At 39.1% G+C, this 15,341-nt stretch overlaps 1 protein-coding gene across 1 annotated transcript in view; it reads left to right on the forward strand.

Annotated features, from left to right (window-relative positions):
* The first annotated feature begins 3,106 nt into the window (after nt 1–3,106).
* chrm5a (cholinergic receptor, muscarinic 5a) overlaps nt 3,107–15,341 on the forward strand; it is a 28,795-nt gene continuing 16,560 nt past the window's right edge. The window contains exon 1 of the mRNA XM_066683581.1: nt 3,107–3,167. The gene's annotated coding sequence lies outside the window, so the exon portion shown is untranslated. The remainder of the gene's footprint in view (nt 3,168–15,341) is intronic.

Raw genomic sequence — 15,341 nt, forward strand, 5'->3', positions numbered from 1 at the left:
ATATTTAAAAGAAAAAAAGGCACTACAAACGTTCATGGAGCAATGCAATACAAGGATACCATAAAGAACCACGTTTGTTTAAGAGATTTTTAAGCATCAAGAATATTTTAAAGAAGACTGTGTGGGTTCAGTTCACGGTTCAAGTAAAGCACAGATCAATAAGAACCTTAAGTAGTTTTCTATTGCCTGCATGGGCGAAGCACAGATAGGTAAGAACTGATGACTAGAATTTGATTCCTTGTTCGGGCAAAGCACAGATAAGGAAGAATTTATAGGTAGTGTCACTGTCACACAGCTCCAGGGTCCTGGGACTGTGGGTTCAAGCCCAGCTCAGGGTGACCGTCTGTGAGGAGTTTGGTGTGTTCTCCCTGTGTCCATGTGGGTTCCCTCCCATAGGTGTGATTGAATGTGTGAGCGGGTATCGCCCTGTGAAGGACTGATGACCCCTCTAAGGTGTGTTCCCAACTGGCGCCTGGTGATTCCGGGTAGGCTCGGGACCAACCGCAACCCTGAACTGAATAAGCATTTACAGACAATAAATGTCAAACCTTGGATTATGACGAGTTTCCAGCACAGACTCACCATTCGCTGTGGATTTGAATGCAGTTAGACGTAATCTCTGTTGGAAAAAGCAGCCCTTCTGAGCGCAGACTGCAGTGAATGAGCGTAAGCTGCTTGTTCATAACATGGCTAATCCCACCATTCCTATTCCATTAGTCCTCCATTGAGAATGGCCACTATTCATGTGACATGTTTGACTGTTGGGTTGTGACCGTTTTTGTGAGCAATGATATGTGGTCTTCTCTTTCAGTCACACTGGGATTAAAGACATCAGAGGTTTAAGCTGCTACAGCTCAGAATACGTCCACGTCATCAGGCAGAGTTCCGGGCAAACCTCATGGTAGGTGGGGGGTGGACATGCAGTGCACAGCTGATATTTATATTTTTGGCATTATCCACAGTAACTGTCTTAACCAACGACTCCATAGTATGCTGACCTGACCAGGAAAGTCAGTCATAGTCTGCTGAGAGGACAGCAGCTAATCTACTCCAAGCACTACCAACGACAGAATAAAAACAAACATTAAGGTTTATAGATCAAGTCGCAAGGTGTTGAGATGTCGGCCGTAAAAAATGGTGGATATTATGTAAGAAAATGGTGTTGCTTCAAGCCCAAATCTCCCCAAAGACCCATACACTGTTCAAGCCCAAGCCTGTAGTTGCAGCCTTAAAGTGACAGTACATTAAAAATGTACAAAAATAAATCCCATTGCAAAGTATACCATTCCATTCATAATACCAACAAAAAAAGTAAAAGTAAATACAGATCGTAATGTAAATTATCTTAATAAACTATTCAATGAATGAATGAATGTGCAATTGTTTATCATTGTACAAAGTACAACTAATTGTGTCTTCTGCTTTTTATCAGTAGCAGTGAACACACACACATACTAGGGTCTGTGAACACACACTCAGAGTGGAGGGCAGACATCCCCAGCCCCTTGCCCACAACCTCAGCCGTGGATTGAGGGTGGAGGACAGCACTGTTCCTTCAGTCCCACTGCCCCCAATTATCCTGCCTGTCATACGAAATGAACAAACGACTGCTTAGTGATCAGCGTTTATCAGTCCTGTGTTAAGGTTGTTTATTTATTTATTCCTACCTTGTCATTGATTTCTCATTAGATGTTCCGTGATATATATTTCCTTAGTTTTTTTTTAGATAAAATCTGCGCCGTTGTTACCTGATACACAAACACACACACACACACAAATCTGAATTAAAGACTAGAACACTGACATAGATCTATACAGAATTGCAATACAATGTAGATTACATTCAATTACTATATCCAGCTCTCACATTTACATAATAATGAGATATTATACAATGCCAATATGTTGCAAGCTGATAAGAACTATCAATTATATTTATACTTCAACTTAATCCCAAATCTCCATTTGGGCTCTGTGAAAGTGCCAAATAGCTTTAATCGAAAATGAGAACTTTGTTATGACAGATATAACCAGACTAACAGCCCTCTGAAGCATGTGCCTTTTGTCTCTTCTCTCCCTCACTCATACACACACACACACACACACAAACTCCCTCTCTCGCCTTCCTCTCCCTCCCTGTCTCAGTCACTCTCTCTCTCTCCCTCCCCTATAACTGTATCCTCCACTTGCTCTTTCACCTTGTCTCCTAGCCTTTACAAAGCAGACCCTTTCTCTTTCTCTCTCTCTCTCCTGCACTCTTCCTTCTCTCTCATTTCTTCTGTCCTTTCTCCCTCCTTCTCTTTTCCTCGCACTCTCACCCCCCTTCTCTCTCACTAACCCTATCCTCCTCTTACTCTTTTACCTTTTCCCTTGTCACTGATATCTCTCTCACTCCGTCCCTCCCCTCTCCTCCTTCTCTCTCTCTTTCCACTTTCATTCCACCCCCAACCCCCCACTGCTTTGCTCTGCTTCTCACTCTGCTTCACTCTCTTCTTTTTTTTTTTTTCCCTCTGCTCTCTTTGTGCGCCAGCGGTCTGCTCACTGTTGTGAAGCGTGATGAGGCGTCCAGCCCTTTGGGAATCCTTCATCTGCATCCACCCAAGAGGAGATAGCGTACGGCAGCCTTAAAGGCATCAGCAGAGGAGAAGAGTGGCAGAATCCTCAACTCAAGTCCTCCACTCACTCCATCCTCGCAGCTCCACTTACTTCGTGAGCGCAAACTAGCAAGGGACAAATGTCCTGCATCTTTGTGGAATCCATGGGGAACCTTTTACCCCCTTGACCTGCTCTCTGAGAAGATCACTTAATCAGGAGCCTAAGGAAGAATCTTAGAAATCTTTGCCTTCTCTCAGTGACGCTGACACTTTGGATTGATGATCTGCGTCAAACCCGAGTAAAAGTTGCGCCCAGAGGATCAAGCCCCGGTCTTACTGGGAGACCCATTCTCTGTGTTTTTAGGACAGATTCTGGCTTTTTGGGAAGTTTTTTTTTTTTCATGTAGAGTGCTCAGAACTGCAGGATTTCTAATCCCACTCTCCATCAAAATGTCTGTCCTTTTTTCCACTGCGCTCTGTGTCCAGTTGAAGACGGGGGTGAAGATCGCTGAATTTTGTGCACTCTGCCAAAAGAAGGATGAGGCTCCAGCAGTGGTCTCCAGTACTGAGTGTGTAAGTACGCTATACCTACTAGCAAATAGAAGTTTGTTTTGAGGGGAAATAAGGGCTTGGACAATTTGGAAAATAAAAGAACTATTTTAGACTCTTCGACTTTGTTTACATTGCCAGTTATTCTCTATAAATCTATGTCCAGGCTTGTTGTTTTGTCCAAGTATATCAGAATGTCCACTGAGGCATGTTTACCACATTGTTCTGATTATGTCACGCATTGTTGCTGTCCGTAAAAAAAAAAATGTATCTCCATTTTTGTTGAGTTTTATTTTACTACTTCATTTGAACACAGCAATTGTCCGTCACATTGTGTGAAAAATTCTTGATGAATGAACAAGTAGAAATGCTCCAAAATTACTTGGAATAAAATCTTTTTACATTGCGTTCCATTGCAAGTTAAGAAGGGTTTTGTTTTTCTTGCATGAATTTACTGTTTTGGAGATAATTTATTTATTTTTTTTGGACAGCAATGATATACAGGGCTGTGGTTGTTAGATGCGTTTGGTCTAATTGGACTACTAAGCCTAATTTCCCCACTTACAGCTTGAAAACAAATGTTGATAACATTTGGCTCTAAACTAAATGGTTGCTCTTTCACACTAAGATATGAAACCTATCCTATATATTCCTTTAAATTAGCAAACAGAGCTTGGTAAATGTGCCCCCAGTGCTGACACAGGTGGTCAGTTTTACACACACAATTATATAATCACTGTTGAAAAGCCACTCCTGTATTATTAGTTGCTCTGAAACAGGTGTACATGAGCCTAAGTTCATAATACTCAGTGCTAAGTGTTGACTAAAGGGGTATTAAGCCACCAGCATTGGGCTGGGGAGCATCCAACACAAGCTCCTGACATCACTAATTTTCTCGTGGCTGAGTGCAATCAAATCCGCAAATGTTCCAACCTATGCAAAACTGTACAAGCTGTTACTGCAGCAAAGTGGGGCAATCTACTGTTTAACACTAATAACAATTTATTATAAAATAGTCCACCCCTTAGCCCTAATGGAAATTGACTGAGCACAACTATGGCCTTTCTCCCGCAGTGGTGAACATGAGTGTAGGGAGAGTAAAAAGGTCATCTCACATCTGGAACGTCCTGTCAAGGTTAGGGTCATGTTCGGGACAGTGCTAGCAGCCAGTGTATACAAGCATGACATTGATAGAAATAGGCAGAGTATGCTATATTCATGCAAGAGTCTGTGCCTGAGAGGTCTGTACATATATATTTAATGTGGCCTACCGCCTTAGAGAAAGGAAATGGTTTTAAATTGAGAGAGAGAGAGAGATTCTGTATTCTGTCAACTCAGACAACTTCTTACAAGTTTTACTAAGAACATTAAGGTCATAAGGTCGAAAGGTGTCATGACAGGGTTACTGGACTGGTGGAAATGTGGGAGACAGCTAACTACATGAACACAGACGTGAACGTGCTACAAAACTAGTTACAAATGAGTTTCTGTGGTAATTCAAACAGTGAATAAAAACTAAAGTTAAACTAATGCAATGTAGAAAGGACAGTATTTTTTTCCTCAAACATACGGTTCCACGTTAAAAGATACTGAGCTTCTCAAAGTGAACAAACCAGAGAGCACTGCATTTTTTTCCAGAATTGTAGACCTTCCCTTTAATGCCAGTGCAAGTCAAAAATTCAACAGCTCATTAACCTTTCCCATGACCATAAAAGTACACTTTTTAGTCTGCAATTACACACGTAGTCTATCTGATGCTCTGCATACTTTGTTAGTCACCTTTCATCCTGTTCTTCAAAGATCAGGACCACTACAGAGCAGATATAATTTAGGTGGTGGATCATATGTTGCTCTGGTATAGGTGGATCAGACACAGCAGTGCTGCTGGAGATTTTGGGTGGCTGATCTACATTGTAGACGTATAGTCAGAGACAGTAGCTCATCAGTTGTGTTGGTCATCCTCTAGTCCTTCATCAGTGGTCAGAGGATGCTGCCCACAGGATGCTGCTGGCTGTATATTTTTGGCAGGTGGACTTATCTCACTAAGGTGTTTATAAACCTCCAGCAACACTGCTGTATCTGATCCACTCATACCAGCACAACACACACTAACACACAACCACCATGTCACTGTCACTGCAGCGCTGAGAATGATCCACCACCCAAATAGGGTGTTAAAAGAGTGGTAAATGGACTACAATCTGTAACTGGGGTTAAAATGTGTACAGACCCATTTATTGTCAGTAGAGCTGAGATCATAGACAATGGCTAGAAACAAGGAGGTGACTTTAATGTTTTGGCTGAAGTGGTCAGTTCATTGTTCTGAGAAAGAAAGAAACAGCTGCTTTCATTGACTTGAAAAATATTTTAGGTCTATTCTCTTTTTCCCCCATTACTGGTTTCTGGAGTGGAAAGATGGGCAGAAACACATCTCAGTGTACTGGATTCTCTGTCAGATATTTTGTGACTGTTAGAACTCAAAAATGAACTGTCGCTTTTTATATAGTTTTTTTCTTTTTATAATTTTGGCTGTAAACGTTACTTTTCCCTATGCAGCAGTTTACCTCATATGCCCTGAGATTTGTCAACCTCGATATGGATGATATGTACTTTCTAACTAGAATTTTTGAAAACTGTATGCAGCATATGGAAAACAGAAGGGGTTGGTTTTGTTCGTGTGGACATTGAATTAAATTCTGTTCAATCCCATTGCTTTTAAGGATTTTTACAACTGGTGTATAGATTTCCAGCTCCTAGCCACCATTTAGCATTCCAGCTGTGACAGTGGAACAAAAAATCTGAAGGACCCATCCTCCTCTGGTTGAAATCAGAGCAAAACGAAAAAAGAGCAGTGTATAAACAGAGAGCAATATGCATTCAGAGAGTTAAGTAGTTATTAGTTATACAAGTAAGTGTTTTTTGCGTAACATATAATTGTTATTCAAAACTCACACATACGTTTGGAAACAATATTATCCCCAAGAACAGAACAAATCAGTTCTCATGCTTTTGCAGCATTTTTTCTTGATGAATCTCAATGAATGCAGTGAAGAATAAATCCTTCTCACTTGTTGTTTTCAAACTACTTCATTTTTAGGTTATGTTTTGTTGTGTAAAATGACAATTTTCTTTTTTAAAGCTAGCTACATAACCATATAATGACAAAAGAGCTGGAGAATGTTTACATTTTTATAAATGAAATTATGTTACAGCTCCAGGGTGTGTTCCCACCTTGCGCCCAGTAATTCTGGGTAGGCTCCGGACCCACCGCGACCCTGAATTGGAAAAGCGGTTTCAGACAATGAATGAATGAATTACGTTACATAAAAAAAGCTTTAAAACTTGTTTGTAGACATAATATAATTAAAGTTAATGAATACCTTATCTATAACCCTATATTATGAGTGGGTAAACAGCTGTGTTAATAAAGACATCCAAATTCAATCACTGCTTCACTGGCCTCTTAAACAACTTGGTATTATCAATGTTTTAAGACCTTAACATTCTAATCTGGCTTTCAGCAGCTAATCTCGCTTGGGTAATAGTTTGGGATGAGTTCTGCCAAATGACGTCCAGACTCTGCATTTTCCTGTGCTTCTTCCAAAGTGACCATGTTTGGACTTGTACATGAAGGCAGAAGGGAGAGGCTTTGCTGCTTCTTCTTCTCTCAGCCTGCGTGACTCCTTGTGAACGGATTACATATAAAAGCACTTCCGTCCAACATCTGTTTGGATGAACGCAGAAAAATGTTAATTAACAAATTCTCGCTGCTGTCAGGCCCACGGCAGCACCACCGCCTCACTCTTAGGGGCAGCTCAGATAACATTCATCAAAAATCAGACGAGAAAGCGCCAGCTGCATCTGGAGGGAGAGAAAAAAGGCGTCGGATGAAAGGGCTTGCGCCTACTGTGTGTGCAAGAGTACAAGACAAGGCTAATGTTTCTGCTTAACGAACATAACACAGCAGTCAGACTGCTCAGCGCAGGGTTCCACTTTGCATAGCGGTTAATGGCCTTCCATGTTTCTCTAAACTGAGCTGCCTGTTTATTGGGTATCCCTGCCTTGTAGCTACACATGCTGAGTGTATCAGGCTTTCTAACTGCACTGTATGACCACAAGTATCAGTGCTGTCAATCTTTTTATTTTATTTAATTTTTTTTTATTAATTGTTCCTTTGACCAAATTTGGCAACAACTTCCTCCCATAATTCACTCTTTTTGTTTTACAGAGTCTAGTGACATATTAGTGGTTTAATCTAGCAATGTAAACAATGCTAATGCAAAGCAATGAAATATGTATTAAATATCATAACTAAGTCTTCTACCTTTCCTCCTACCTTCTACCTTTCCCAGAGCACAGTTTGGGGGTTAGGCACCTTGCTCATCTGTGGGTCTTGAGGGAGGAAAGCAGTGCGCTCCCTTCACTCTTCCTGCCCATTCTCCTTCCAGTTAACGGGACTGAATAAGCAACTTTCTAATTCAGAGCTGGGTTCTCTAACTTTCAGGTCTGGGGCAGCCCCTGCTCATTCAACATTTCTGAGAGTTTGTTTTTCTTTGCTCTGAGGACTTGATACCATTCAGGTATCTATGATTGTGGTTGCTGTCCAAAATTGTAGCTTTCAAGGAAAAGAAAAAAATACCTTCTTAACTTTCAGGGGAAGTCAATTTATTCCAAGTATTTTTGAGCATTTCTATTGGTCCATTCATCATCAAATTTTCACACAATGTGAAGAAGATCTGCTGTGTTCAAATGATGTAGTAAATTAGAGTGATGTCGAACGATTAATTCTGGATCAGTGACACCAACCTGCTCAACTGTCTAGCCCATGCACGGCACTGAGCATTACTCTTCGACATTAACTCTTTATTTCAGAGGAACTGGAAGAGCAGGTGTTTTTAACCTAAGCACTGGGGTGTCACGTTGGCTGCAGCACTTCAGAATTCAGGAACGTAAAATGCTGAACATTTTTCAGGTGTAGCAAGGACATACAGTCAGTCAGTCACTGTCTGTAAGCACTTCAGGTCTGGGGTGTGTCCAGAGCCTACCTGGAATCACTGGGCGCAAGGCAGAAATACACCCTGGAGGGGGCGCCATTACGCCACACACTCACACCTACAGACACTTTTGAACGGCCAATCCACCTACCAATGTGTGTTTGTGGACCGTGGGAGGAAACCAGAGCACCCAGAGTGGGACTTGAACCCACAACCTCCAGGTCCCTGGAGCTGTGTGACTGCAACACTATCTGCTACGCCACCGTGACGCCTGCAAAGACATACAGTCATGTGCAAATGTTTGAAGGCACCAATTGAATGTTTTGTTGAATTTCTGAACAATTCCAGAAGGCTTTTCTGCTTAAGCATTAGCTGAATTAGTAAAAGTAAAATGTGGCCTTATGAACTTATTGACACATTTGATATTTATTTTATTATTTGTTTTTCCACATATTTCAAATTATGATTAAACTAGGTATGTTCAAATGTTTGCAAAGTATATGTGTGTAGGTTTGTGTGTTGTGAAGCTTGGATTTTCACTGTGTCCTCCCCATGTCCGCTTGCTTCCTCTGGGTGCTCCAGTTTCCTTCCCACAATCCAAAAACAGGTGTTACTGGGTGAGTTTTTGATGCCCTGTGATGGACTGATGCCCTATGCTGGCCATGTTCCTGCCTTTAGCCTAGTGATTCCAAGAAAACTCTGGACCCTCTGTGGCTCTGTTCAGGATGAAGCATTACCAGAAAATGAGTGAATGAGTGCGTTTTCACTTCCCTCTCTAACAGACAGCCATTCGGGGGTGTGTTGGGACATGCCACTAAAACCATTAAACCAATATCAGAATCTAAACTTAAGTTTAAAATTTCTCAACATGGCAAAAAAATGACTGAATAACAACACAATGTTCTCACATTTTTTACAGTTCATGGCAAAATCATAGCAACAAGCCATGGATATTATGAAACCTTTTTTTAAGTAGACCTCAAAAAATAAATTATTTTCTCTCCTGATGTGGTGTAAAAGTAATCACTGGCCTACCTGTATTTTTTTTTATCACTTTGCCATGTTGTTTACACATGCACCAACATTTAGATGCAGTAGACTGGCAACAATCAGCTTGTGCCACCGTCCATGTTGGATTTCCATCACAGAGGTGTTTTATAATCCTTTCCATTGTTTCACTCGTCAGCTCTATTGTTGGGGCCATGTTTTCTTTCAGTTAGCTGAGTCCAGCAGCTTCTTAAGGTTTGTAATTACTTCCTTTTATCTAGAGACTAAAATGGACTTTTAGACTTGTGCCAGTATTTGTTGGAGAAATACAAATTACAAGTTTTTCCCTTAACTTTTTCAAAATTCAGTGATTCCATTATTTTCTTTTTCTTTTTGCACTTTCTTCATTCATCTCTGTTCTATTCCTTTCCTCTCATTATCTCCCCCTCTCTGTAGACCGCTTCTGCTCCTCATGGCTCTTTTTTTTCTTTTTTTTTTCACTCTCCCTCCAGTTCTGGATCTTTTTTCCTGTACCCCCTGAAGGGATCATGTCCTAGGGGAGTAAGGCTAAGCTCTGTGTGTTAAAGCTAAAATAGCATGGTCCAACTGAGCACTGCCACAAACGGACACTACTGCCACAGGTTTATGTTCTAAAGATGCCAGAATATAACACGGTGAGGTTTCCCTTGTGTGTTTGTGAATGGGAATCCAATGAAACATCATAAGTGTTTTTAAATATGTATGCTCTTAACACAGGTTGGAAAAGCTTAAATTGAGAGGAATATTTCAATGGTGAAAGCCAGGATTTGGGAATACTGCTGCTTTTGTCATTTCTTTTTGTTCCTAAGCTCTTTTGTGTCATTACAGGCAGTAAATGATTAATTATTGGGGCATGATTTTAAAAAATCTCAGATTTCTAAATAAGTGGAGCACTGAAAATGTGGTGTATTTTACCAGATGTTAATTATTCCTTCATTTACTCATTCATTTCTGCATTCAATAATTCATCTTCTGTAACTGCTTCACAAGACGGTAAGACAACCTGGACAAGGTGCCAATCCATCACATGGCATCACACACTCACCAAGTCACTCACACTTGTGGACAATTCCTCACATTCAGTCCACCTATCAACATGTGTTCTTGGACTGTGGGAGGAAACCGGAGCACCCGGAAGAAACCCACACAGACACAAAGAGAACCCACCACATTCATCACAGACAGTGACCCTAGGTGTTCCATACATGCTGATAATCCATTATTAATCCAAATAATAGCTCACTTACTCCATGTGAATAAAAACATAATGCAATGATGTGGCAATCACTTAAACTTTATATTTAATTGGAATTAAAATAAAGGCAAAATTTCAAATGTTGAAACTGGAAAGGTTTATTGTTTTTAGAAAGTACAATTTTACAAAATAATAACAATGAAAATAAATGAGGCTAGGCACTGACTCCAAATGGCCACTCCAGTTGGACACTAGTCCCAAAGTAGGCTTAATCTGTGTCTCCTTTGAAACAGCCAGTAAAGATTTTAATAATAAAGTCATCATATACTTCTATATGCCATTATTGTTTCTGATTATGTTATGGTATCAGACACAAACTGAATATGAAGAGAAATATATATTTCCCTTGTATGAAATCACTTAGGCATGGTTATCTAAAAGAGATTATAGTCATTTACCAACTGCTATCATATCAAGCAAATTATCTTTTATATCCCACATGTGCAAATTATGGTCATTATGTTCTTAGACTTGCAGCTAATCTTACATGCCAATAAGGATGTACCCAGGGGAGCAGGCACTTGAGGTGTAAAATACCCCATAATGCATTGATATCTAAGTAGATGTTCAACAGTATAGTCCACATTAAGGGTTTGAACGATGCTTTGCTCTGAGGTTTTCAATATTAAATGTAACATTCCAATTAACATTTTTTAGTTTTTAAGCTTTTACAATTTTACTTTTATTATTCCTGTATTTTATTCTAAATGTGTGATTTTAAGGCCAGTCATTAGAAATCTGAAGATTTTACTGTTGTCTACCCATAAGAATGTCTGTTGACATATGGTCATAGAGATTAATTAACAAGATTGCTGTCTGATCAACTGTCAGCAGAAATACCACCACTGCAAGAAACCGACCCTTACACAACACCCATTATTGAGCAATGTGGGCTTTAGCTAAGATTTATAATTGGTTCCCCACATATTCAAAGAAAACTGCTCTTTTACACTTGCTTGGTAAAGTGACCCTCCACATGCAGCATAATGCTTGCCAATACAATCCTTTTGTAGCTGACATTACAGAATTAGCATTTACTGTTCTCCTCCAAAAAAAAGTGTAGGTGTCCAGTGATTTCAGATTAGTCTCATTGCTAGACTGTGGCAGTTGTATAAGGATGTCAAATGACAGGAAATGTTGACTTGAATATGCATAGATTGGAATCTGAAGGAGCAATCCATGTTGAGAGCATGACCATGAAGTTGGATTAGCAGTTCAGAAAGACATGTCTTAGGAGAATAATGTTTTGGCTTGACCCTACTAGATTGGGGATAATGGGCGTTGAGAAAGTCCCAGCTAATGGGTAAAACTGGTTTAAAATCACTCAGTCCTTTCCGCCAGATTGATTAGACTGACTCAATAGAAAAAAATCATCTGGCTTTTTAAGGTTACTTAATTCTGAACGGTATGTTTTTTACTTTTTGTAAATGATAATAATAGCAATAGTAATACATTATATTTATACAGCACTTTTCAAGAACCCAAAGATGCTTACAAGTTATAGGTACTGTAGCAACAGATAGACAACAAAATAAAATCCTTTACTACAAACCGGATTCCAAAAAAGTTGGGACACTAAACAAATAGTGAATAAAAACTGAATGCAATGATGTGGAGATGGCAAATGTCAATATTTTATTCAGAATAGAACACAAATCACTGATCAAAAGTTTAAACTGAGAGAGCACATCATTTTAAAGGAAAAATATATTGTTTCAAAATTTCATGGCGTCAACAAATCCCAAAAAAGTTGGGACAAGGCCATTTTTTAACACTGTGTGGCATCCCCCCTTCTTCTTACAACACTCAGACGTCTGGGGACAGAGGAGACCAGTTTCTCAAGTTTAGAAATAGGAAGGCTCTCCCATTCATGTCTAATACAGGCCTAACTGTCTTGGGCCTTCATTGTCGCACCTTCCTCTTTATGATGTGCCAAATGTTCTCTATAGGTGAAAGATCTGGACTGCAGGCTGCCATTTCAGTACCCGGATTCTTCTCCTACGTAGCCATGATGTTGTGATTGTTGTTGAAGAATGTAGTCTGGCATTATCTTGTTGAAAAATGCAGGGTCTTCCCTGAAAGAGATGATGTCTAGATGGGAGCATATGTTGTTCTAGAACCTGAACATAGTTCTCTGCATTAATGGTGCCTTTCCAGACATGCAAGCTGCCCATGCCACAAGCACTCATGCAACCCCATACCATCAGTGATGCAGGCTTCTGAACGGAGCGTTGATAACAACTTGGGTTATCCTTGTCCTCTCTGGTCCGGATGACATGGCGTCCCAGTGTTCCATAAAGAACTTCAAATGGTGACTCATCTGACCACAGAACAGTCTTCCATTTTGCCACACTCCATTTTAAAAGACCCCTGGCCCAGTGCAAACGTCTGAGCTTGTGGAGCTTGCTTAGAAATGGATTCCTCTTTGCACTGTAGAGTTTCAGCTGGCAACGGCGGATGGCACAGTGGATTGTGTTCACTGACAATGCTTTCTGGAAGTATTCCTGAGCCCATTCTGTTATTTCCTTGACAGTGGCATTCCTGTTTGAGGTGCAGTGACGTTTAAGGGACCGGAGATCATGAGCATCCAGTAGAGTTTTACGGACTTGACCCTTACGCACCGCAATTGTTCCAGATTCTCTGAATCTTTTGATGATGTTATGCACAGTTGATGATGATAACGTAAAAGTCTTTGCTATTTTACGCTGGGTAACACCATTCTGGTATTGCTGCACTATCTTTCTGCACAACAATGGTGGAATTGGTGATCCTCTTACCATCTTGGCTTCAGAGAGACACTGACACTCTGAGAAGCTCTTTTTATACCCAATCATGTTGTCAATTGACCTAATTACTGTTAATTGGTCTTCCAGCTGTTCGTTATATGCTGAATTTCCTATTTCCAGCCACTTATTGCTACTTGTCCCAACTTTTTTGGGATTTGTTGACACTGTGAAATTTTGAATCAATATATTTTTCCTTTAAAATGTTACATTTACTCAGATTAAACTCTTGATCTGTCATCTATGTTCTATTATGAATAAAATATTGACATTTGCCATCTCCACATCATTGCATTCAGTTTTTATTCACAATTTGATATTATACATATAAGCAACTTAAAAGGGTTATGTCATGCATAATTCTTTTATTATCTATTGGGTTTATCCTTGGGTCTCTTGAAAGGTGCTTTTTTAAATAAAATGTATATTATTATTATTATTATTATTATTATTATTATTATTATTATTATTATTAATAATAATACATACATACATTTTCTTTTCCGCTTCTCCATTTCAGGGTCGCGGTGATAATAATAATAGCCATTAATTATTATTATTATTGTTATTATTATTGTCATTTCAGTGCCACAGTATGTGTTATAATCACAAGCTGTTTGTGGGCAATAAGATGATGTTTTAATGTTGTGGTAAATTGCATCATCACACCCTTTTTTGAGCATAATGTGGATATCTTAAGTGTATCATCAGTGAACAACAAAACAGACTTCATTACCAGAATTATAAACACCCTATAAACAACAAGATTCCTAGGGCTAAATGTGGGTGGGAACAAACTATTTGTGAAAAGTTACTTCACTGCTTTGTGAAGGCAAAGCTTAAAGTAGTGGATGGTGGTGACCTCATAAGCACTGTCAGACAGCCCTGCCATTAGCATGGCTAATTCAAATTAAACAGATGTGTGTATGTGCAAAGAATGTATTAAATTCAATAAAATCGACATAACTGCTTGTGAAAGAGTTTTTAAACAATGTGTTTCCTCAGTGCCCATCTCTGTTAGACACATCTGCCACATTGGTCCTCCTTGTAAATGTAAATGTATAGTACCTTATCTGTTGTTGCAGTTTGTGTTTGTCGTCCTCTAGTCCATCAGTGGACACCGGATGTTGTCGGCTGTATATTTTTAGTTGATGGATTATTCTCATTCCAAGAGCACTGCTGTATCTGATCCCAGATATAATTGAGATAAACAGTTTTATTGTACTGTAGTTTAAAGTCAATAGTATGCCATGGATATAATGATAATACCATAATAATGCAGTTACATCCCTTTAAAGAGCAATGGAATTATTAAGCAATGAGCAATAGCAAAAAATGTATTAAGCAGAATTATTTAGCAAAAAGATACTAAAAATATTCAGACATTGGAATGGTAACAAACATGTATAAAAATCCTAGATAAATAAAATATAAATTATATAAAACCACTGTTTTCAAACAAATCCACATAACAGCTCTAGAATCTAGAAACCAGGGAAAACCTTAGAACAGCAAAAATACTGGAGACATTCATTGTTATATTACGAAACATGCCAGTAAACACAATGGACAATATTTAGGGCAACAAAACATATTGAGAGAATGTTCATATATTGTACAATAACTTTATAATATAATAATTGTTACAGGCCTGGTCCTGACCTTTGAGAAACAAACGGATTACAATGTGCAACTGTATGATAAGTGGAGCTGATAAAATGAACAATGTGTGTGAAAACAAAGAGCTCATGTTTTGTTTTGTTTTGAGTGATGTGTATAATTCCAGATATTATTAACACAGTGTGCTTCAAAATAAAATTATAATGATGACTGATATAGATAGAGAGGGGTGTCACTGGAGTATTTTGTGTCATTCATTTCATCAGCTACAGTTTCATTGTAGAAACAAGAGAAGCTCCATAAATCATATCTTCAGTTACACTTGAGCAGTTATACAATCCATTCATAAGTGACAGTAAAATTCAATTTGAAATAATTTTCTTATCTGCTTCCCTGGAGGGAATTAGCTTTGATTATTACTGTGCATGGAGTTTTGGGGCTTCTTACATTAGCTCCATTATGGATTTAGTTTTCATACCTTTAAATAAGGTTTAATTTTCATTATTTATATTTGCGAAAT

Source organism: Hoplias malabaricus, chromosome 1 (genome assembly GCF_029633855.1).
Source record: "Hoplias malabaricus isolate fHopMal1 chromosome 1, fHopMal1.hap1, whole genome shotgun sequence".
Taxonomy (NCBI): domain Eukaryota; kingdom Metazoa; phylum Chordata; class Actinopteri; order Characiformes; family Erythrinidae; genus Hoplias; species Hoplias malabaricus.